Source organism: Antechinus flavipes, chromosome 2 (assembly GCF_016432865.1).
Source record: "Antechinus flavipes isolate AdamAnt ecotype Samford, QLD, Australia chromosome 2, AdamAnt_v2, whole genome shotgun sequence".
Taxonomy (NCBI): domain Eukaryota; kingdom Metazoa; phylum Chordata; class Mammalia; order Dasyuromorphia; family Dasyuridae; genus Antechinus; species Antechinus flavipes.
In genome coordinates this window covers 524,908,084-524,933,315 of record NC_067399.1, presented here as the reverse complement: position 1 = coordinate 524,933,315, position 25,232 = coordinate 524,908,084, and positions in this window count along the sequence as shown.

Genomic DNA, 25,232 nt, shown 5'->3' with positions numbered 1-25,232 from the left:
AGTAAGAGAGATAGAAGAAATTTTAGGTAAAGACTTGAGAATGGTGTAAAAGGAAATGCAAAAAGCTAATAAGGAGAAGAATCCCTTAAAAAACAAAATTGACCAATTGGGAAAGGGGTACGAAAGCTCACTGAGGAGAATAATTCCTTAAGAAATAGAATTGAATGAATGGAAGCTAATGATTTTATGAGAAATCAAGATACAATAAAGCAAAACCAAAAAAATGGAAAAATAGAAAAAAAATATCTCATTGGAAAAACAACTGATCTGGAAAATGAATTCACGAGAAATAATTTTTAAATTATTGATCTACCTGAAAGTCATGATCAAAAAAAGAGGCTGGACATCATCTTTCAAGAAATTATCAAAAAACCTATCCTGATATTCTAGAACTAGAAAAAGATCAAAGCTGAAGGGAAATTTTGATTTTCAAATACAAGATTCTAGAGAAGCATAAGAAGATCAGAAACGTGATATTATAAAGAACTTAATAAGGTTTATCTGTTTACATTCCTATATGGGAGGATGATACTTGTAACATTGGAACTTTTTCATTAATATAGCAGTTAGAAGGAATATATATATATATATATATATATAGAGAGAGAGAGAGAGAGAGAGAGAGAGAGAGAGAGAGAGAAGTTACAGGTGTGAGTTGAATATGAAGGGATAATATCTCTTTTTTAAATGATGAAATTAAGAAATGAGAGGGGAATATAGTGGGAAGAAAGGGAAAGAAAGAAGTAAAATTGTGCAAATTATCTGCCACAAAAAAAAGAGGCAAGAAAAAACTTTTACAATGGAGTGGAAGAGAAGGAGGAAAGGAAAAGGAAGAGAATCTTACTCTCATCAGAAAGGGATCAAAGAGGAAATAAGATACATATTCAATGTGGGTGTAGAAATCTATCTCATCCTGTAGGAGATTAGGAGGGGAATGGGATATGAGAAGGAGTGGGGGTGATTAAAGAGAGAGCATAGTGGGTGAGAGAGGGGTCAATAACAAAACATTTTTAAGGAAGGAAAGAGTAAAAGGAAAGAGAGAATAAAGGGAGAAGAAATATAGTTGGGAATAATACATGAATTTCAAAACAAGTTTCTCTGATAAGATTTCATTTCTTTTTTTTATTATTATAATAACTTTTTATTGACAGAACCCATGCCAGGGTAATTTTTTACAACATTATCCCTTGAACTCACTTCTGTTCCAATTTTTCCCCTCTCTCTCTCCACCCCCTCCCCTAGATGGCAAGCAGTCCTATATATGTTAAATATGTTGCAGTATAGCCTAGATACAATATATGTATGCAGAACCGAACAGTTCTCTTGTTGCACAGGGAGAATTAGATTCAGAAAATAGAAATAACACAGGAAGAAAAACAAAAAATGCAAACAGTTTACATTCATTTCTCAGTGTTCTTTCTTTGGATGTAGCTGCTTCTGTCCATCATTGATCAACTGAAACTGAGTTAGATCTTCTCTTTGTCAAAGAAATCCACTTCCATCAGAATACATCTTCCTCCTGGTTCTGCTCATTTCACTTAGCATCAGTTCATGTAAGTCTCTCCAAGCTTCTCTGTATTCATCCTGTTAGTCATTTCTTACACAACAATAATATTCCATAACATTCATATACTACAATTTACCCAACCATTCTCCAATTGATGGGCATCCATTCATTTTCCAGTTTCTAGCCACTACAAACAGGGCTGCCACAAACATTTTGGCACATACAAGTCCCTTTCCCTTCTTTAGTATCTTTTTGGGGTAAAAGCCCAGTAGTAGCACTGCTGGATCAAAGGGTATGGACAATTTGATAACTTTTTGGGCATAATTCCAGATTGCTCTCCAGAATGGTTGGATTCATTCACAACTCCACCAACAATGCATCAGTGTCCCAGTTTTCCCACATCCCCTCCAACATTCATCATTATTTTTTCCCATTGTCTTAGCCAATCTGACAGGTGTATCAGTGGTATCTCAGAGTTGTCTTAATTTGCATTTCTCTGATCAATAATGATTTGGAACACTCTTTCATATGAGTGGTAATAGTTTCAATTTCATCATCTGAAAATTGTCTGTTCATATCCTTTGACCATTTATCAATTGGAGAATGGCTTGATTTCTTATAAATTTGAGTCAGTTCTCTATTTATTTTGGAAATGAGGCCTTTATCAGAACCTTTAACTGTGAAGATGTTTTCTCAGTTTGTTGCTTCCCTTCTAATCTTGTTTGCACTAGTTTTGTTTGTACAAAGGCTTTTTAATTTGATATAATCAAAATTTTCTATTTTGTCATCAGTAATAGTTCATCTTTGGTCACAAATTTCTTCCTCCTCCACAAGTCTGAGAGATAAACTGTCCTATATTCCTCTAATTTATTTATAATCTCATTCTTTATGCCTAAATCATGGACCCATTTTGATCTTGTCTTGGTATATGGTGTTAAGTATGGGTCCATGCCTAATTTCTGCCATACTAATTTCCAGTTATCCCAGCAGTTTTTATCAAATAATGAATTCTTATCCCAAAAGTTAGGATCTTTGGGTTTGTCAAATACTAGATTGCTATAATTTACTATTCTGTCTTGTGAACCTAACCTATTCCACTGATCAACTAATCTATTTCTAAGCCAATACCAAATGGTTTTGGTGACTGCTGCTTTATAATATAGTTTTAGATCAGGTACAACTAGGCCACCTTCATTTGATTTTTTTTTCATTAATTCCCTTGAGATTCTTGACCTTTTATTTTTCCATATGAATTTTGTTGTTATTTCTTCTAGATCATTAAAATATTTTCTTGGAAGTCTGATTGGTATAGCACTAAATAAATAGATTAGTTTAGGGAGTATTGTCATATTTATTATATTCACTCAGCCTATCCAAGAGCACTTAATATTTTTCCAATTATTTAAGTCTGACTTTATTTGTGTGGAAAGTTTTTTGTAATTTTGCTCATATAATTCCTGACTTTCCTTTCATAGATAGATTCCCAAATATTTTATGCTGTCGACAGTTATTTTGAATGGAATTTCTTTTTGTATCTCTTGCTGTTGGATTTTGTTGGTGATGTATAAAAATACTGAGGATTTATGGGGATTTATTTTGTATCCTGCAACTTTGATAAAGTTATGAATTGTCTCTCATAGATTTTTAGTAGAATCTCTGGGGTTCTTTAGGTATACCATCATATCATCTGCAAAGAGTGATAGTTTGGTTTCCTCATTGCCTACTCTAATTCCTTTAATCTCTTTCTCAACCTTTATTGCCAAGGCTAATGTTTCTAATACAATATTGAATAATAATGGTGATAGTGGGCAACCTTGCTTTACTCCAGATCTTACTGGGAAAGGTTCCAGTTTTTCCTCATTGCATATAATGCTTACTGGTGGTTTTGAATATATGCTCCTGACTATTTTAAAGAAAAGTCCATTTATTCCTATGCTCTCAAGTGTTTTTATTAGGAATGGATGTTGGATTTTATCAATGTTTTTTCTGCATCTATTGAGATGATCATATGGTTTTTGTTAGTTTGGTTATTGATATAGTTGGTTATGCTAATAGTTTTCCTAATATTGAACCAGCCCTGCATTCCTGGTATAAATCCTACTTGGCCATAGTGTATTATCTTGGGGGTGATTTTCTGTAATCTTTTTGCTAATATTTTATTTAAGATTTTAGCATCAATATTCATTAGGGATATTGGTCTATAATTTTCTTTCTCTGTTTTCAGCCTACCTGATTTAGGTATCAATACCATGTCTGTGTTGTAAAAGGAGTTTGGTAGGACTCCTTCAATCCCTATTTTTTCAAATAGTTTATATAGCATTGGAGTTAATTGTTCTTTAAATGTTTGGTAGAATTCACATGTAAATCCATCTGGTCCTAGGGATTTTTTCTTAGGGAGTTGGTTAGTAGCCTTTTCTATTTCTTTTTCTAAAATGGGACTGTTTAGGATATTTACTTCTTCCTCTGTTCATCTGGGCAAGCTATATTTTTTAAGGTAGTCTTCCATTTCATTTAAGTTGTCGAATTTATTGGCATAAAGTTGGGCAAAGTAACTCCTAATTATTGCTCTAATTTCCTCTTCGTTAGTAGCGAGTTCTCCCTTTTCATTTTTAAGACTAACAATTTGATTTTCTTCTTTCCTTTTTTAAATCAGATTTACTAAGAATTTGTCTATTTTGTTGGTTTTTTCATAGAACCAACTCTTAGTTTTATTAATTAATTCAATAGTTTTTCTATTTTCATTTGATTTCTCTTTTTTGATCTCTCCTTTTATTTTTAGAATTTCAAGTTTAGTGTTTGACTGGGGGTTTTTAATTTGTTCCTTTTCTAGCATTTTTAGTTGCAAGCCCAATTCATTGACCTCCTCTTTCTCTATTTTATGCAAGTAGGCCTCTAGAGATATGAAATTTCCCCTTATTACTGCTTTGGCTGCAACCCACACTTTTTGGTATGATGTCTCATTATTGTCGTTTTCTTGGGTGAAGTTATTAATTATGTCTATGATTTACTGTTTCATCTAATCATTCTTTACTATGAGATTATTTAGTTTCCAATTATTTTTTGGTCTACTTTCCCCTGGCTTTTTGTTGAATGTAATTTTCATTGCATCGTGGTCTGAAAAGGATGCATTTACTATTTCTGCCTTACTGCATTTGAGTTTGAAGTTTTTATGTCCTAATATATGGTCACTTTTTGTATAGGTTCCATGAACTGCTGAAAAGAAAGTGTACTCCTTTTTGTCTCCATTTCATTTTCTCCAGAGATCTATCATATCTAACTTTTCTAGTATTCTATTTACTTCTTTGACTTCTTTCTTATTTATTATGTGGTTTGATTTATCTAATTCTGAGAGTGCAAGGTTGAGATCTCCCACTATTAAAGTTTTGCTATCTATTTCTTCTTGCAGCTCTCTTAATTTCTCTTTTAAGAATTTAGATGCTACACCACTTGGTGCATATATGTTTAGTACTGATATTGCTTCATTATCTATGCTACCCTTTAGCAAGATATAGTCCCCTTCCTTATCTCTTTTAATTAGATCAATTTTTGCTTTTGCTTGATCTGAGATCAGGATGGCTACCCCTGCTTTTTTGACTTCACCTGAAGCATCCAACCTTTTACCTTTACTCTGCAAGTATCTCCCTGCTGCAGGTGTGTTTCCTGTAAACAACATATTGTAGGATTATGGCTTTTCATACATTCTGCTAACCACTTCTTCTTTATGGGGGAGTTTACCCCATTCACATTTGTGGTTAAAATTACCAATTCTGTATTACTTGCCATCTTGTTAACCCCTGTTTATGCTTTTCTCCCTTCTTTCCCTCTTATCCCGCTTCCCAGTATTAAATTTGTGAGCACCACTTGCTTCTCACAGCCTTCCCTTTTTAGTATCCCTCCCCCCGCCTTAGAGTTCCTCCCCCTATCTTACTCCTTTCCCTCACAGTTTCCATATTCCCTTCTGCTTAGCTTATTCTATCTCTTTTCACTTTTCCCTTCTCACTTTTCAATGAGGTGGGAGAAGTTTCACCATAAATTGAATATGTCTAAATTTTTTCTCTTAAAGCCAATTCTGATGGCAGTAAGATACACACTATATTCATCCCCCTTCATTCTTTCTCTCAGATATAATAGGTTTCCTTTGCCTCTTCGTGAGATGTAGTACCCCCACTTTACTCTTTTTCTGGTACAATGTCCTTTTCATCTCTAGTTTCTAGAACAAGGTATACATGTATTCTTTATACATCTTTATAGCAGAAATATAGTTCCCAAGATTTCTTTTTACCTTTTTAGGTTTCTCTTGAGTTCTATATTTGTAGATCAAACCTTTTGTTAAGTTCTGGGTTTTTTCATCAGAAATAGATGAAATTTATTTATTCATTGAATGTTCATCTTTTTCCCTGGAAAAAGATGTTCATTCTGGCTGGGTAAGTTATTTTTGGTTGCATACCGAGTTCCTTAGCCTTTCAGAATACCATATTCCAGGCCCTTTGATCTTTCAATGTGGATGCTGCTAGATCCTGGGTAGTCCTTATTGTGGCTCCTCCATATATTTGAGTTGGATTTTTCTAGCCCCTTGCAGTATTTTTCCTTCATCTGAGGGTTCTGGCATTTGGCCACTATATTTCTTGGTGTTTTGATTTTAGAATCCCTTTCAGTAGGTGATCGATGAATTCTTTCAATGTCTATTTTACCCTCCGTTTCTATGACTTCTGGGCAGTTCTCTTTAATTTCCTGGAAAATAGTGTCCAGGCTTTTTTTTTCATCATATTGTTCCGGGAGTCCAATAATTCTCAGATTGTCTCTCCTGGATCTATTTTCCAGGTCTGTTGTTTTCCCAAGAAGGTATTTCACATTTTTTCCATTGTTTGATTTTTTTTGGTTTTGCTTAACTGATACTTGTCTCCTCAAGTCATTCAATTCCATTTGTTCAATTCTGATTTTCAATGAAGTATTTTCTTCACTCACTTTTTTTATATCTTTTTCTAATTATTCAATTGAGTTGTTTTGCTCTATGGAATTTTTTTCCATTTTGCCAATTTTATTTTTTTAGAGAGCTATTTTCTGTTTCCAGTTCACTAATCCTATTTTTCAAGGATTTGATTTCTTTATTCACTCTGTCTTTAAATGAGTGGGATGACTTCTCCAGTCTCTTTTGCCAACCCTCCCTCTCCTTTTCCCATTTTTCTTCTAACTCTCTTGTGAGAGCCTTTTAAATTTCTTCTATGAGATTCATCTGTGCTGAGAAACAGATGATATCCTCCTTTGGGGATTCACCTGGCGACAATCTGTTTTTAGTCTCCTCAGGGTTTAGAGTCTTCTCTGTATCCATATAGAAGCTGTCAGTGGTTAAGGTCCTTTTCAATTTTTTGCTCATTTTGTCAGAGAAGAATCAAAGACAAACTAGCAAAGAAAAAAAGGAAAAATCCCCAAATGGAATCTACTTTTTTGGGGGAGGGGCTGGGTGGTGTTACCGAGCTTCCTCTACAGACTGTGGGGGCAGCAACAAAGCACTAGCAGGACTATGCTGTGCCTGCGCTCTGAGACTCCAAGAGCGTGCTGAGATACTGTGGGGGAAGGGTGGCCAAGTCCCGAGAGACTCCAGCTGTTTGGGGTTGTATTCTTCATCCCCGGTGTTTTTAGCTTCTCTGCTGGGCTACTGACTTGCTGCCAGAGCAAAGTATCCAATCCTGCAACAAAGCTCCCCCCGCAGAGACAGCTGAGATCACACTCCACCCCGCTCTGGTCTGCTCGGCTGTGAGCTGCCTGCCAGGCTCTCACTGCCGCTGCCTGCCCTCAGCCTGGGACCGATCTAAAACTGTCCCCGCCCTTGAGCAAAAACAGACCTGTGTTTTTTTTTTCAGTCAAGCATTAATTCAGAGGCTTGTAATGAAATGGATTCTGAGAGAAAACGCAGAGCTTACACAGATGTGTGCCTCCTCTCCACCATCTTGGCCGGAAGATTTCATTTCTCAAACATAGAAGCAAGGTGAGTCAAAAAAAAATTTTTTTAAGAGCCATGCTCCAATTGATAAATGATCAAAAGATATGAAATGTGTTCTAAGGGTTATAAATTTATACATATCCTTTGTATGAATACCAAAAGAGATTCCAAAAAGGGGGAAATACCCAAAAATATATTCATAGCAGCTTTTTTCTCAAGGCAAAAAAAAAATGGAAATTGAGGGGATGCCAATTGGGGAATGGCTGTGGTATGTATTTATAATGGAATATTATTGTTCTATGGGAAATGATGAGCAGGATGGTCTCAGAAAAAAAAAAAAAACCTGGAAAGTCCTCCATGAGCTCAAGCAAAGTGAAATGCACTGTATGCAAAATAATAGCAATATTCTGAGATGACCAGCTGTGAATGACTTTGCTATTCTCAGTAATACAACCATCCATGACTATTTTGAAGGATTCTCAGATTGTCTCTCCGGGATATTATAATAATAAGAAATCATATCCATACTTAGAAAAAAACTAATTGTGTCTGAATATAGTTTGAAGCATTCTCTCTACCTCTATCTCTGTCTATTTCTCTTAAGTTAATTTTCTTGAGGGTTTTTATTTTTTATTCGAGTGGGAGATCTATGTGGTTTTTTTTACAATTTGAATTTCACAATGTAAAGTTATATAAAACATTTTTATGTGGTTTCTTAATTGTGGATAGGTATAAGGGAGAGAATCTAAAACTCAAAATGTTTAAAACAAATGTAAACATTTTTGTTTTGACTAACTGATGAAAATATTAAATAAATGAAAGAAAATAAAAGAATCTAGTCAGAAAGAACCTCAGAGCCCATCTCACTGAAATCATTGATTTTATAAGTATGTAGACTGAAGTTATAATCAAGTGGCTTGTGGGTGAGATAAATGTTCTCAGATCCCTAACAATTCTAAATTCTATGATTCCATAAACTATGATTCTTTGTCTTGTCCTTCAGTTTTGTTCCTTCTCAATTTCTTCTCTGCTCCTCCTGGCACTACTCTAGTCTAGACCCTCATAACCTAATACTTACATGCTATAATATTATTGTAATTGATCTTATTACTTCTAGTTTGTTTCCCCATCTAATTTTATATTCATGACCTCTTTCACTACATTGCTTCCTTACAAAGTTCTACAAAGGCTCTCTGTTGCCTATCAAGTCAAGTCCATACTTGTCTACATTACTTTCATGGTTCTCCATAATGTGATCCTAATTTACCTATCCAATATTTACTTCTACTGTTTCCTAATACATAACCATTTTTCAGCCATTCTGATAACCTTATTGAACCCTATCTCCCACGTTTATTCCTACCTCTGTGCCTTTGTTCATACTATCTCCCCAACCTTACATGCCCTTCCCAACTCTTTCCATCAATATAAATTCTACACATCTTTTAAGGCACAACTGAAATTCTACTTCTTCCATGTGAAGTTTCTCCTCAAAATTCTAGTCAACATTAATCTGATCTCCTCTCTAACTCTTACCATAATTATCTGTGGCACACATTTTTCATTTTGTTGTATAGAATCTATTATTCACAGAGTTAGAGAGTCCATCTTCAAGTTGACATCAATCCATGAATCATTCCTTCAAGTGCAATCATCTATCCATTTTAAGATCCTCCTAGCTACAACAAACTCTCATTTAGCAGTTCAGTAGTAGTTCAAGATTTCCTGAGTGGTTTACAGTGATGGCTCAAGGACTTCAAGCCAAAAATTCCTTAATGATGACTTCAATAAATAAATATCTCCCAGTTATGTTGCAAATATATTTTTCCTCTGTTACAATAGTATACACATGTTTGAACCCTTATAGACCTGTTTCTTCAGAAATTTGAAATTCATGCAAAAGCTGTCGTCATAGTTATTGAAGCACTTAATGAATAAGCATAAAAGAATATTTCGAGTAGTATATCAAATTACCTTGATGGTTCACAATGCAATATTTTGATCAAAAGTGTTCACAAAAAACAAACAAACAAACATGGGGGGAACCAATCTTGAGATTTTGTCAATCACCTTGCTAAAATCTGAGTAGACTATATTCCTTTATCTTTTATTTTATCATTCCTTTAATCTACTAGTCTAGTAACATTGTTTAAAAAAAAAAAAAAAGAGGAAATGAGTTTAGTCTAGCGTGATCTCTTCTTAATGAATCCACAGTCTTAAAAATCAATACTTCCTTTTCTAAATATTCATAAACCATCTCTTTAGTAGTAGTAACAATAATAATTAGCATTTAGATGACACCTTCAGGATAACAAAGCACTTTGTATATTTAAATGTTTTCTCATTTGACTTTAACAACAACCCTATGAAGTAGATACTATTATTATCTCCGTTTTGCACCTGAGCAAACTGAGGTAGATAATAGTTAAATGACTTATCCAGAGTCACACAAAAGGTAATTGACTAAGGCAAGATTCAAACTCAAATCACTCTGACTTCAAATCCCACTGTGCTATTTAGAATTGAGTAATAAACTCCAAATTTTTGACAGAAATGGAACTCAAAATAATAAACTATAGTTTGAAAAATTCCTCTTCCCATTTTTTGAAAATTAGATCACTTGCAGGTCCTTAATCTTGTGGTACTTCTGTTCTCCACAATTTTTCAAAAAATCACCAATAGCTGTTTTGTATTGATATCTTCCAATGGTTTCAGCATCCTGCAACCAGCAAGCAATAGCTCATCTGAGCTTGATGAGGGCAACTAAATGCTTCTTCTCTAACCATCCCTTCATGTATTTGGGGCCATACCTGCCCATGAGTAATTTTTGTTCTATCTATCCTTCCCAGTATAAAGATTTTTTCCTTGCTGGTGAAAAAAATAAGAATTGCATTCTTCTACTTTCTCCCCATTATCCATTAACATTATCTCATTTATTGCAATCCTACCCTTTCTTCAATATAACATAGTTAAATAATCTAGTTTGTTTATTTTATTGCTCCTCATTAACACAGTTCATTCTAAGTCCTCTTGCTTATAATATTCACTTAAAGACTGTACAATTCTTTGTAGTAGCAAAGAACTGGAAATAAAGTGGATTCCCATTGAGTGGGGAATGACAAATGAATATATACATATATATGTGTAGACATATGTACACATATACATATTTATGTATGCAATATGCATGTATATATAAAATATGTATTAAAAATCATTTTGCATATTTATGTTTCCTTATCTGACCTTCACAACAGCTCTGTAAGATAGGTGCTATTATTATTAACCCCTTTTTATAGCTGACAAAACTGAAGCACAAAGTGGTTAAACAACTTACCCAGGATCATGCAGCTAGTAAATGAATATATATGGTGTATATTATTTTGAAGTTAAAAAGTGGTAAATATGAATAATTTTTAAAAGAAAAGATTTGTAGAAAAATCACAAAACAAAATAAGCACAATCTTAAGAACAATATATAATGATTACAACAATGTAAGTGAAGAGATAGCTAAAAGAAGTCAAATGTTGAGAAACTGAAGAACCAGTTAAAATCCATATGACTATGATGTAAAGACAAAAGGTAGTAATAAACATTTTTAAAGACTGTGTAACTGGTTTGTATTTCTCCTCAGATAACTACCCTTCCTTTTATCTCCTATACATTTTTTTCATTTAATTTAGTCATTGAGTTCACTATAAATACATATATCTCTCTAGGCAAGCATCCCTTTTCTTACTGTTTGTTTTCATCTGTGTTAATATTACTAGAATTCCATTTTTGAAAATGTCATATGCTTCTTAGACCAACGTTGCCCATTCAATTTTGTGGCCATTTGAGCACAACTGTCTTTTCTCTAAAATCAATTTTTTTGATTCTGCCAATCAATTCTGCCAAAATCTAGAGTAAATATTATGTCATTCAATTTTTCACTTTTTTAAAAAATCATGAATTAGAAGATATGATTGCTTTAGCTCAAGATTCCCATCATTTCTACTTCAGCAATCTATCCATCCTTTTTAGTCAAAATCAGTCCCAAAAAAATAGACCTCATCACTATCTCTATCTTTAAAAAAAATTACATTTATCATCAAGTCAAGAAGTCATCATATATTCTGATTTTATCATAAAGGGTTCAGTAAAGATACTGAAGTCCACCCAGATATAACATTATATCTCTATATCAGCTATATGACCTTTTCTGCTAAACTCATCATCCATCTCCTCCTTCTGACAGCATAGTCTTTAGTATACACCCACCACAGTATCACTTCTCTTTTTCCCTACATCGATCCTTTCCTGGATGTCCTTCTCAATGCTTACTCTCTCTAATTTGCAGATTCTGACAATAGTAGTTGTTGCTATATTTTACTGCTGTTTAATTTTTTTCATCTGTTCTGTTGTTTTTCACTTAGCCATATCCCTGCATCATAATTTTCCAGGTATGAATTAAAACCAAAAATCTCAACAATTACTTTAAGTTCAAATATACTAGTTCACACTGCTTGTAACTGATATGAGATTTTTGTTTAGAGCTGAGATCACCATCTTATAGAACCACTTATCAAATATTGTTTCCTAAGAATTATTCAGACATTTCGTGATCTTTCTTATAAGCCATAGCTTGTTTCTCTTATGGCATGCCTGTCAGACTCCACAAGTATATTATCTTGATTGAAGGAAAAATCTACAAATCCATGTATTCAGTTTTCTCCCCTCCCCCTCACCCCCCCTATCATTTTCACTTTAAAGGACAGGTTTACGTGATTCTGGAAGTCTATTTTACCTGTTCTCATTAGGTATATTAAATCCTACTTTCTCCCCCCCAAAAAAGTCATAAATTAAAATACCCTTCTCAGATACAATCTTCTTATCCAAGTGTTGCCTTCCTACATCTGTCTTTTTTTTGTTTTTGTTTTTATCTATTTATTTTAATTCCCATTACTTCATGAATGATATTGGGGAGAGAAAAATCTGAGTAAAAGGGAAAACCATGGGAGAGAAAAAAAAACAGAAAAAAGAAGTGAACATAGTTCTTTTTCTGGATGCAGATGGCATTTTCTGTCCAAAGTCTATTGGGATTGCTTTAGATCACTGAACCACTGACAAGAACCAAGCCATTCATAGTTGATCATCGCACATTCTTATTGTTATTGTGTATAATGTATTCCTGGTTCTGCTTATTTCACTCAGCATCAGTTCCTGTAAATCTTTCATGGCCTTTCTAAAATCAGCTTGTTTATCATTTTTATAGAAAAATAATATTCTATTACCTTTATATACCACAATGTATTCAATTATTCCCCCAATTAAAGGGCATGTACTCCTTTTTCAATTCTTTGCTACTACAAAAAGATACTGCTATGAACATTTTTGCACATGTAAGTCTTTTTCCCTTCTTTATAATTTCTTTGGGATACAGATCCAATAATGGCATTACTGTGTCAAAGGGTATGCACAGTTTGATAATCTTTTGGTCATAGTCCCAAATTGCTCTCCAGAATAGTTGGATCATTTCACAACTCCACCAACAATGCATTGGTGTCCATGTTTTCTCCCACCCCCAACAATATGTATCATTATCTTTTCTTGTCATCTTAGTCAATCTGAGAGATATGAAATGGTATCTCAGAGTTGTTTTAATTTACATTTCTCTAATCAATAGTGGTTTAGAGCAATTTTTCACATAATTATAGATGGCTTTAATTTCATCATCTGAAAATTGTGTTTCAACCAATTGTCAATTGAGAAATGATTTGTATTCTTATAAATTTGATAAAGTTCTTTATATATTTTTAGAAATGAGACCTTTATCAAAAACACTGATTATAAAGATTTTTCCCATCTTTGTACTTCCCTTTTAATCTTGTTTCTGTTGGTTTGTTTGTGCAAAACCTTTTTAATTTAATGTAACCAAAGTTGTTTACTTTGCCTTTCATAATGTTCTCTAGTTCTTCTTTAATCAACAATTCCTCCCTTTCCCAAAGATCTGCTATGTAAATTATCCCTCGAATTCCTAATTTGTTAATGGCATCATCCTTTATGCCTAAATCATGTACCCATTTTGACCTTATTTTTGGTATGAGATGTGTGATGGATGTCTATGCTGAGTTTCTGACATTATTTTCCAGTTTTCCCAGCAATTTTGTCAAATAGTGAGTTCTTATTCCAGAAGAGGTTGGGGGTTTATCAAATACTAAATTACTATAGTCCTTGATTATTGTGTTGTGTATATATAATCTGTTCCATTGATCTACCATTCTCTTTTTTAGCCAGTACCAAATTATTTTGATGACTGTTGTTTTATAATATAGTTTTAGGGTTGGTACTGCTAGGCCACCATCCATTGTATTTTTTTTCATTAATTCACTTAATATCTTTGACCTTTTGTTCTTCCAGATTAATTTTGTTATTATTTTTTCTATTTCTATAAAATAATTTTTTGGCCATTTGATTGGTATGGCACTGAACAAGTAGACCAAGTTAGGCAGAATTGTCATTTTTATTATTCAGCCTACCCATGAGCAACTGATTTTTTTCCAGTTGTTTAGATCTGACTTTATTTCTGTGAAAAGTGTTTTGTAATTGTGTTCATATAATTCTTGGGTTTATTTCAGCAGGTAGAACCCCAAATATTTTATTTTGTCTACAATTATTTTAAATGAAATTTCCTCTTTCTATCTCTTGCTGATTTTTTATCTGTAATATATAAAAATGCTGATGATTTGTGTGAGTTTACTTTATATCCTGCGACTTTGCTAAAGCTATGAGTTGTTTCAAGTAAATTTTTGGATGATTTTCTAGGATTCTCTAAGTATTTCATCATATCATCTGCAAAAAGTGACAGTTTTATTTCTCATTGCCCACTCTAATTTCTTTAATTTCTTTTTCTTTTTTTTTTTAAATTGGTAAAGCAACATTTCTAGTACAATGTTGAGTAATAGTGGTAATAATAGCATCTTGTTACACCCCTGTTGTTACTGGGAATGCATCCAGCTTCTCTTCATACAAATAATGCTTGCTGTTGGTTTTAGATAATACTGCTTATTATTTTAATGAAAGTTACCTCTATCCCTGTGCTTTCTACTATTTTTAATAGGAATGTGTGCTGTGTTTTGTCAAAAGCTTTTAAGGCATCTATTGAGATTATAATATAATTTCTGTTGATTTTGTTATTGATATGATTGATTATGGCAATAGTATTCCTGATATTGAATCAATCCTGCATTTCTGATATAAATATCATTTGATCATAGTATGTTATCCTATTGATAAATTGATGTAATATCTTTGCTAATATTTTATTTTAAATTTTTGATTTACAAATTAAGACAACTCTGAGATACCACTACATACTTGTCAGATTGGCTAAGATGGCAGGAAACAATAATGACCAATGTTGGAGGGGATGTAGAAAAACTGGGACACTGATACATTGTTGGTGGATCTGTGAATGGATCCAGACATTCTGCAGAGAAGTTTGGAAAAAATTATCAAACTGTGCGTACCCTTTGATCCAGCAGGGTTTCTACTGGGATTATATCCCAAAGAAATCTTAAAAGAGGGAAAGGAACCCACGTGTGCAAAAATGTTTGTGGCAGCCTGTTGGGAGTTCAAATGTTGGAGTTCTTGTTCTTCTCAAAACACAGCCGGTTTAGCTTAGAGCCCTCCGGATGTCTCCAAATCCAAAGGTTCTGTCCTTCAGCCTCTGCCTCTGCTTTCTTCAGCCTCCGACCAACACAGAGATGGAATGAATCTCTTGTCTCCTTCACTTGGGGCTCGGCTAGCTTTCTGGTGAGTCTTTCAGACCAGCTTGGTCTCAGTGGGGAGCGTGCAGGAGCCCAGCCACCAACTCCTCTCCAATGCAGCTGAACTCTCTTCTGCGACCAGCCAGCCAAGTGGAATATATATTCTCTCTTGCCTTGCCTCGGAGAGAGGGCTTCTGGCATAATTCCGCTGAAATCTGTCAAAGTGCTCTCTGTCTGCACCAGAGTTGCTCCTCTCCAGTCCAGCTGAACTCTCCTTTGCGACCAGCCAGCCAAGTGGAAAATGTATTCTGGAATAGCTCTCTCTCCTCATTGGCCTTATATGTGAATCTTCTGAGAGAATGGGATTATGGGTTTTCTCCCATAGTGCTCTCTGGCCCAAAGAGCTTTAAGGGAGGTGTGAACACAAAGGTGTAAACACAAGCATTGTACTAATTAGTTCTACTTAGTACCTTGTTTCAGGTTCTGGCCAAAATCTTCTTGTAAGATTAGATCAACTCTAATTAGTTAGCAGTTTGTAAGGATTCCAACAGCAGCCCTCTTTGTAGTGGCAAGAAACTGGAAATTGAGTGGATGCCCATCAATAGGAGAATGGCTGAATAAATTATGGTATATGAATGTTATGAAATATTATTGTTCTGTAAGAAATGACCCACAGGATGATCTCAGAGAGACTTGGAGAGACTTACATGAGCTGATGTTAAGTGAAATAAATAGAACCAGGAGATCACTATACAGGGCAACAATTAGACTATATAATGATCAATTCTGATGGATATGGCTCTCTTCAGTAATGAGATGATTCAAACCAGTTCCACTTGTTCAGTGATGAAGAGAGCCATCTACATCCAGAGAGAGAACCGTGGGAACAGAGTGTGGAACACAACATAGCATTCTCACTCTCTCTGTTATTATTTGCTTGCATTTTGTTTTCTTTCTCAGTTTTTCTTTTTCTTCATTCTTGATATGATTTTTCTTTTTTTCTAATGAATATTGGTGTAAAATTCTTTTTTTTATTATAGCTTTTTATTGACAGAATATATGCATGAGTAATTTTTCAACATTGACCTTTGCAAACACTTCTGTTCCAACTTTTCCCTTCCTTCCCTTGATGGCAGACAATTTCATACATGTTAAACATGTTAAACTATATCTTAAATACAATATATGCATACATATTTATACAGTTCTATTATTGCACAAGAAAAATCAGATTTAGAAAGGTAAAAATAAACTGGGAGGAAAAACAAAAATACCAGTAGTCCACACTCCTTTCCTAGTGTTTTTTTGATGGGGGTAGCTGGTTCTGTTCATCACTGATCAATTGGAACTAAATTGGATCTTCTCATTGTCAAAAATAACCACTTTCATCAGAATTGATCCTCATATAATATTGTTGTTGAAGTACATAATGTTGATCTGATTTTTCTTGTGCAGCAAGATAACTGTATAAATATGTATACATATATTGGATTTAACATGGATTTTAACATATTTAACATGTATTGGACTACCTACCAGCGAGGGGAGGAGGTGGGAGGAAGAAATTAAAAATTTGGAACAAAAGGTTTTGCAAGGGTCAATGTTGGAAAAATTACCCATGTAATTTTTACCCATGTTTTGTAAATAAAAAGCTTTAATAAAATAAATAAAAATTTTTGCAGCAATATTCATTAGGATGATAAGTCTGTAATTTTCTTTCTCTGTTTTGGCTCTTACTGGTTTAGATATCAGTAACATATTTGTGTCATAGAGGAATTTGGCAGGACTCCTTATTTTTCTATTTTTCAAAATAGTTCACATGGTATTGGAATTAATTGTTGTTTAAACATTTGATAGAATTCACTTATGAATATCTCTGGCCCTGGAGATTTTTTTAAGGAGTTCATTAATGCTTGTTCAATTTCTTTTTCTAAAATATGACTATTTAAGTACTTTATTTTCCCTTCTGTTAACTGAACAATTTATATTTTTGTAAATATTCATCCATTTCAGTTAAATTGTCAGATTTGCTGCCATTCACTTGAGCAAAATACCTCCTAATTTTGATTTAATTTCTTTTTCATTGATGGTAAGTTCATCCTTTTTATTTTTGATGCTGGTGATTTGATTTTTTCTTTCCATTTTTTAAATCAAAGTAACCAAGCATTTATCTATTTTATTGGGGTTTTTTTTTCAGAAAACCAACTCTTAGTTTTATTTATAAGTTCAATAGTTTTCTTAGTTTCAATTTTATTTACCTCTCCTTTGAGTTTCAGAATTTCTAATTTTATGTAATTGGGTTTTTTTTAATTTGTTCTTTTTCTAGCTTTTTTAATTGTATGCCCAATTCATTGGTCTCCTCTTTCTCTGTTTTATTCATGTAGCTATTTAGAAATATAAAATTTCCTAAGAACTACCTGCCTTTCTAAATTCCTTCCATTCACTTGATATGCATGATTTTAAAAAATATTTCTTGTGTCCCAAAAGCAGGGATGTTCTCAAGCTAGCTTATACTCACTCCAGGAGAGCCAATTGTTAAATTTTCAATGTATTGTGCTTCAGAAATATAGCAATCACTATAAATATGGATTTAAGTTATTGTTTTGTTGATTTTCTAGATTTTAAAACTTAATGAATAGAATGTTAATAATGCAGATTAAATTTAACAGTGTGTCAGAGGGACATTTTTTCAGAAAAGCCTGTTGTTAAACATTTACCAGCACATATTACCCCAAGGATTTCAATCTCTTACTCATGATTGCAAATCTTTCTAAATTTTTTTGACCCTCTCATTAATCCCCACATAATTCACAAGTAGTTGACAGTGGTCATCATGTTTCAGAAGTCTTAGGAGCTTTCCTCTAATTTCCCAAAAAAAAGACAATATTGTTTGGGTATGAATATATATGGGGTTAAAATCTTAGTAGTAAGGCTCTAATCATTATGACTCTTCCCTTTTTTCTTTGACCAATATTGGATGGCTTCTCTCATGGAAACACCTAGAGAGCTTCATCTCTTTTCCTTGGAGCATGAAAAGATACTTCTTCTCCCAAAAGGTTCATCTCTATCTTATTATAGGAAGAACTCATATCTATAACAAAGCTCTAACATTTCTGTGATCCTTTTCCCCTTCTTTCTTTGTTCTACATTTTTCCATTCTTCAACATCCTAACATAGCCTTTCTAGATTCTTGTTATGCTTTCTCATTTAAATATTTGTATTCTTTCAAGAAATACTTCATTCTTCCATGTTGCAGTATAGCAATATATTAAAATATATGCTCATAAGGAAGAATCTACGTGTCACCTAATAGACTGTATGTGGGTCAGATGCTTTGACTAGGTGAATAAAAAAGTGTTCCTTATAAACCCTCTTAACTTTTTTATCCAGGACACCAATCTCACAATGAGAATATAATTTTGCTTAGAGTGGAGAGAGTTTTTTTTTATTTCAATTTCCATTACAATTATAACAATACATAAAATTTTCATTAACAAAAACCCTATTTACTGTCAAGTTAACTGAGAAAAGCACAACAGTCTCCAAGCTTATTCAAAATGTCATCTGGATAAATCTATGTTAGTTCTAGTAATCCCTAATTTACTAATTCAAACAAATAGTCATGTCAGTGAAGGATTTATTCCAGCAGCTGAGGTACTATTTGCTAGGGTCAATAAACATGAAAACATACATTATACATCTTGTCATTATGGTAAATTCAAGTGAGAGAAGCTATACTCTTATTGAGATTCAAAACTTACTTAGGTATCATTGACTTACTAGTTGGAACAGAGAAATATGGACAAAAATAGTTCATTGCATTCTTAAGAGAGAAAATCTTGCAGAAATAAATTTTATTTAAGATAAAGATCTCAGAGTTTTTCTATGTATTGTTGTGCATTATAATGACCTACCTTGCTGCATTTCCAGATGGAATTTCTTCTCTACAAACTCTTTAGGCCAATTAAATTAGAGGTCTGGATATGTGTATACACATATGTGTGTATAATATCTGTATACATACATATGTACATACTCTGTGTTTATAAGACCCATGATAGCAGGAACCAAATCTTACCCAAACTATTTATTTTTCCCAAAGTCTAGTTCACAATAGTCATTTTGAATATTTATAATATTAAAACTTGTCTACAATTTTTTTGAGGCTATATCTCCTGGCCCAGCTTTGACTAGACATGCAATGCCTACTGCTAGTCAGCACAGCAGTTTTGATCTCCACTTTCAAGGTGGGTCATTCTGTCCATCCTGAGACAGCCTAATACACCTCTTCCCCCTGCCCCTGTTCCTAAATGTTCACTAACATATATAACATATAGCTATACCTAACAGTATAGATACCAGATTAGCACCACTGCATCTCAAAATTTCTGAATTCAAGTGACCCACCAGCCTCAGCCTCCCCTAGTATTAAGGAACAGAGGCATGGTCCACAATGCTTAGCTGCAAATTTATGCAAGAGCATTTATTAAGGATGTGTTGGTCAATGGCACTATATGAAATAGACATGAAACAAAAGAGATGGTTTATGCATTATAAAATATTACAATTTCAATTAAAATGACATCATTTTTAAGATAGAAGGTACCCAGAAATCCAAGAGTAGAACTTCTCTTCTTCCTCCACATCCTACCTTATCACCACCACCGTTCCACAGATGAGAAAAGTAAAGTGAAATGTGCTGTAGGTCACATTTAAATGAAAAAACTAACAACAAATAAATGGATATCTGAAACATAACAGAAAAGGATAATGGCTCAACACTCTTATTTTTAAAGATCTACACAGGGATGGAAATTCCATAATATCTTTCAATAGCCCTCAGAAGCCTTATAGCCCCCAAGTTCTTCTTTAAGTCTAACCAGACTCTCAAAATGCGGCTTAAATCCACCGCCTTTTGTTTGCCAGTCCTCTGAGGCAAAGCAGATAAGAAGCCAGAGAAAAAGCCATCTGGGACTGGGGCTTTAGCAGAATTCACACAAAAGGCCTTCATTCAATTCCCAGCACTCTTTGGGTCCAGTCAGCACAGAATTATCTTAAATTTGCCACAATGATCTCAAATCCCTTACATTAGCCCAACACATTGAATGAAATTCATAGACTTGAGAGGAAAAATAGGTTGAGTATCAAGGGGAATAGCAGTGACCCTCTATTATGAAACCATTTTAATTTCTTATAAATATGTCTTTTAATTCTCTAAAATATTTTCTTCTGGTGGCCAATCTTTGTTTTTAGAAGGTGGAGATAAGGATTATTTACACACAGAGCAGTTGTGAAAGAGGGACGCCAAGAAGAGTATAATCTAGCTTAGATATTTGTGTGAGTTGTTTAGTATACTGTCTAAAGCACAGGCTACTTTAACTGTTTTGCCAGTCTTCCCCATTCCCTGTCCAAGGAGAAATGAGAAAGGAAATAATATTACAGCCACAAGAGAGGCCCCAAGAGAAGGACAAGGAACAATGGAGCTAAGTGAAAACCCAGTGGGGTTTCTAAAGTAAATCAAATAGGTAAGAGAAAGAAACCAAGGTTTCTGGCTTTAGAAAGACAAATGATTATGTAAAGTATAGAAAAAGGCTTGAGGGTTCAATTTAACAGCAAATATTTAGTATATACAAACCAGCTATGCACTGGGGACTGCTCAGATACTGGGTCATATGCACTGGGTAGAAAGGGACAACAGGGACCAGATAGTCCAACTCTTTCATTTTACAGTTGAGGAAACTGAGGTCCAAATAGGATAAGGGCCTTGGTCAGGGCCACACACATAGTAAGCATCAAATAGATCCTACTCTCAAGGAATTTTAAAAAGGGGAAAGATATGTACACACAAAAATACAAAGAAAACGAGGCAGGTAGATGGTGATGTGAATAGAGCACCAGCCCTGAAGTCAGGAGGACCTGAATTCAAATCTGGTCTCAGACACTTAACACTTTCCTGGCTGTGTGACCTTGGGCAAGTCACTTAACCCCAATTGCCTCAGCCAAAAAAAAAAAAAAAAAAAAAAAAAAAGGCAAAGAAAATCCAGGTAGTAGTATGAAAAATTTGAGGAGGAAGAGATTAATACTCAACTACGGGTAACAGGAAAGGCTTCATGGAGTAGCCAGCACCTGAATTGGGTCTAGAAGGCAAAGAGATATTTTAACAGCTAGAGATAATAATAATAACAACAACAATACAGGCAAAGAGGAAAGTGTGAGCAAAGGCATGGGAAAAAGAAAAAGAAGGATGATAATCAAATGACTGTATTTTGGTGAAAAAGAAAAGTGTTCAAAGGAATTCTCACTGTGACAGCATCATAAACACATAGTGAATAAAAAGCTTTTTTTGTGGCAATCTAGAATTACTGACTTGCCCAGGATCACATAGCTAGTAAGTATAAGAGGCTAAAATGAATAATTTTAAAGGTAAACATAGAAACAATCTGTCTCAAAAGATAAGATATGATTGAAAACAAGAGAAACAAAATAATTGGAAGAGTGAATATCAGAAAATTAAGGATTCATGATAAAGGTGCCAAACTATACTCAATACATTTATTTTTTTTTTAAGTTTTGTTCAATTGTGAGCATACTAAGCCTTAAAATATGTTTCCTTTTAAAATTATATTGTTTTCAAGATTTTGCAAGGGTGAATGCTGAAAACTATCCTTGCATGTATTTTGAAAAATAAGAGACTATTATTATTTTTAAGTCATGTTATTTAATATTAATGTTATTAGCTCTTTTGAGGGTTTTTAACATTTAAAAAGAAATCAAGTGGTAAAACAAACCAATCACCACATCAAATAACCATGTGATGGTATAAGCATGGAGTTGAACCATTTGATCATAAAGAAAGCCCCAGCCGAGACTACTACATGTGGTTTAAATGTCAATACAGTTATGTAAATTTAAAATCTATTAAATTAGTTAAATCAACAAATAATTATTTAAAAATTAATGTGAATTTGATATGAGGTCTCTATGGGAATGTCCCAGGGATCTATCTTGCAATCTGTGCTCTTAACATTTTTACTAATAACTTGGAGAAAGGTTTAGATGCCATGCTTGTCAAATTTTCAAATATTAAAAAGCTGGGATAGTTAATACATTGTATGACAGAGTATAGATCCAACAGCTGAGCACAGAAGTGTCAGATTTGTTGTCCACCCTCTTCTGTGGCTTTTAAAAAAAAATACAACATAGATAACATTAATTTTTCATATAATTCTTTTTTATTATTATTTTTATAGTTTTTTATTTACAAAACATATGCATGGGTAATTTTTCAACAATGACCTTTGCAAAACCTTCTGTTCCAACTTTTCCCCTCCTTCCCCACCACCGTCTCCCCTAGAGGGCAGGTAGTCCAATACATGTTAAATATTTCATATAATTCTAATTCAATATACAACCCACATTTTCTTAAGTTTTATACTACTGATTTAGGGTACTGAGATAAATCTTAGAAAATAGTACTTAATTGAAACAAGTATAAAGCCTTACACTTAGACTCAAAAAGTCAATTATACAAGTACAGGATGGAAAGGTGTTGCTACACAACAATTCAGAAAAAAAAAGATTTGAGGATTTCATGCTCTGCAAATTCAATATTAGATAGCACTGTGGTTTGTTAAATTTAAAAATTCAACCTTTGCATTAAAATAAAAGTAGTTTAAGTGATATGGCAAACATCAAATGTTTGTAATGAAAAAGATAGGAATTTAATTGTATTCTGCTCTGGTCAGATCTCATTGTGTAGTGTATTGTGTTCAATTCTACATACTAAATTCTAGGAAAGACATTGACACATTAAACATGTCCAGGATAGAATGGAAAACATAAGTAAACTAATGAAAGGAATAAAAATGACAAAGTCATGGAATAATGATGAAGATGCCAAGTTGTTTCTTTAGTGGCTTGGTACGTCATATTCCAGAGAGCAAAGGATCTGGGATTACAACCAAGAGTCACCCACCCAGAAAAACTTAGTATAATCCTTTAGGGGGGGAAATGATATTCAATGAAATAGAGGACTTTCAGGCATTGTTGATGAAAAGACCAGAGCTCAATGGAAAATTGTACTTTCAAATAAAAGGCCCAAGAGAAGCAGAAAAAGTAAGCAGAAAAGTGAAATCATAAGGTACTTAATAAAGTTAAACAGTTTACATTACTACTTTAAAAGATGATATTTGTGGTTCATAAAATCTGTCTTATTATTAGGACACTTAGGAGTATATATAGACAGAAGACACAGGTGTGAGCTGAATACCAAGAGATGATATCTAAAAAAATAAAGTAAGTGGTGAGAAAAAGGAATGTACTAGACGAAAGGTAAAGGGAGATGTAGAATCTCACATAAAAGAGGCAAGAAAAATCTTATAAAGTGAAGGGGAAGATACGGGAGATGGTGGAGAGTGAATGAACTTTATTCTCATCAGAATTGTCTCAAAGATGCAATAACATATACACTCAATTGAGTATAAAAATCTATCTTACCTACCTTACAGGAAAATAGGAGGGGAATAGAATAAGAGATAGGAAAGAGTGATATAAGGGAGGGTAAATGGGAGAAATGGTTGTCAGAAGTGAAACACTTTTGAAAAAGGACAGGGTGAAAGGAGAGAATAGAAGAAGTAAGGTAGGCTAGGATAAAGAAACATACAATTAGCAATGATAACTGGGAAAAAAAAATTTTTTCTGATAAAATTTCTCAAATATATAGAGGAAATGAATCAAATTTATAAAAATAAGAACAATGCTTCAATTGATAAAAAAAATCAAACAGTATCATCAATTTTCAAATAAAGGAATCAAAGTTATCTATACCCGTATGAAAAATGCTCTCAATCACTATTGATTGGACAAATGCAAATTAAAAACTCTGAGGTACATACCTACTAGATTGACTAATAGGACAAAAACAGAAAATGACAAGCGTTAGAGGAGATGTAGAGGGGAAAGAGACATGAATGCACTGTTGCTGGAGTTGTGAATTGATTCAACTCATTCTGTAGAGCAATTTGGATCTATGCCCAAAGGGCTATAAAACCATGCATTCTCTTTGACCTAGTAGGTCTATATCCCAAAAGAGATTTTTTTTAAATGAAAATGATCTACATTAACAAAAACATATTTATAGTAGCTCTTTTCTGGAGGCAAAGAACTGGAAACTAAAGAGATGCCCATCAATTGGGGAATGGGTGAACAAACAATAGTGTGTGGTTGTGATAAAATACTATTATGATCAAAGTCATGATAAGTAGGATGCTCTCAGAAAAACCCAGACTTACATGAAATTGATGTAAAGTCAAATATACTGTGTATAAAGTAGCAGCAATATTGTAAAACAATCAGCTGTGCATGGCAGCTCTTCTCAGCAATAGAATGATCCAAGGCAACTCTGAAAGACTTGTCATGAAAAATGCTTTTCATCCCCAGAGAAAGAACTGATGATATCTAAATACAGATTGAAAAATAATTTTTACTTTACTTTTCTTGAGCATTTTTGAGGGGTGTTTTCTTTTACCATCATTACTAATATGGAAGTGTATTTTGCATGACTTTACATGTATAAACTATATCAAATTGCTTGCCTTCTCAATGAGAGAACTGGGGGAGGAGAAAGGAAGAGAATTTGGAACTCAAAGTTTTTAAAAATTAATATTAAAAATTATTTTACCTGTAATTGGGAAAAAATAAAATACTAAATTTATTTTAAAAAAAAGATTTTCAAGACAAAAACAAAAATGTGGGGGATAAACTTTCTAATAACTAAAGTTGCCCAAAAGTAGAATAGACTGCCTTGGGAAGTAGCACATTCTCACATGATAGCTTCAATTAGAATATGATTGACAATCTCATACTATTATTGATAAGATTCAGTCCAACTTTTAGATTCTGTGATTCTTTGACAATGGCATTATATAATAACTTTAGGAAAAAGAATAAAAGAGAAAATAAGCAGCCCCTGAAGTTTTTAACTTATAAACCTAATATATGAAGCTACCATAGACAAGTCATAACTCCCATTTCCTC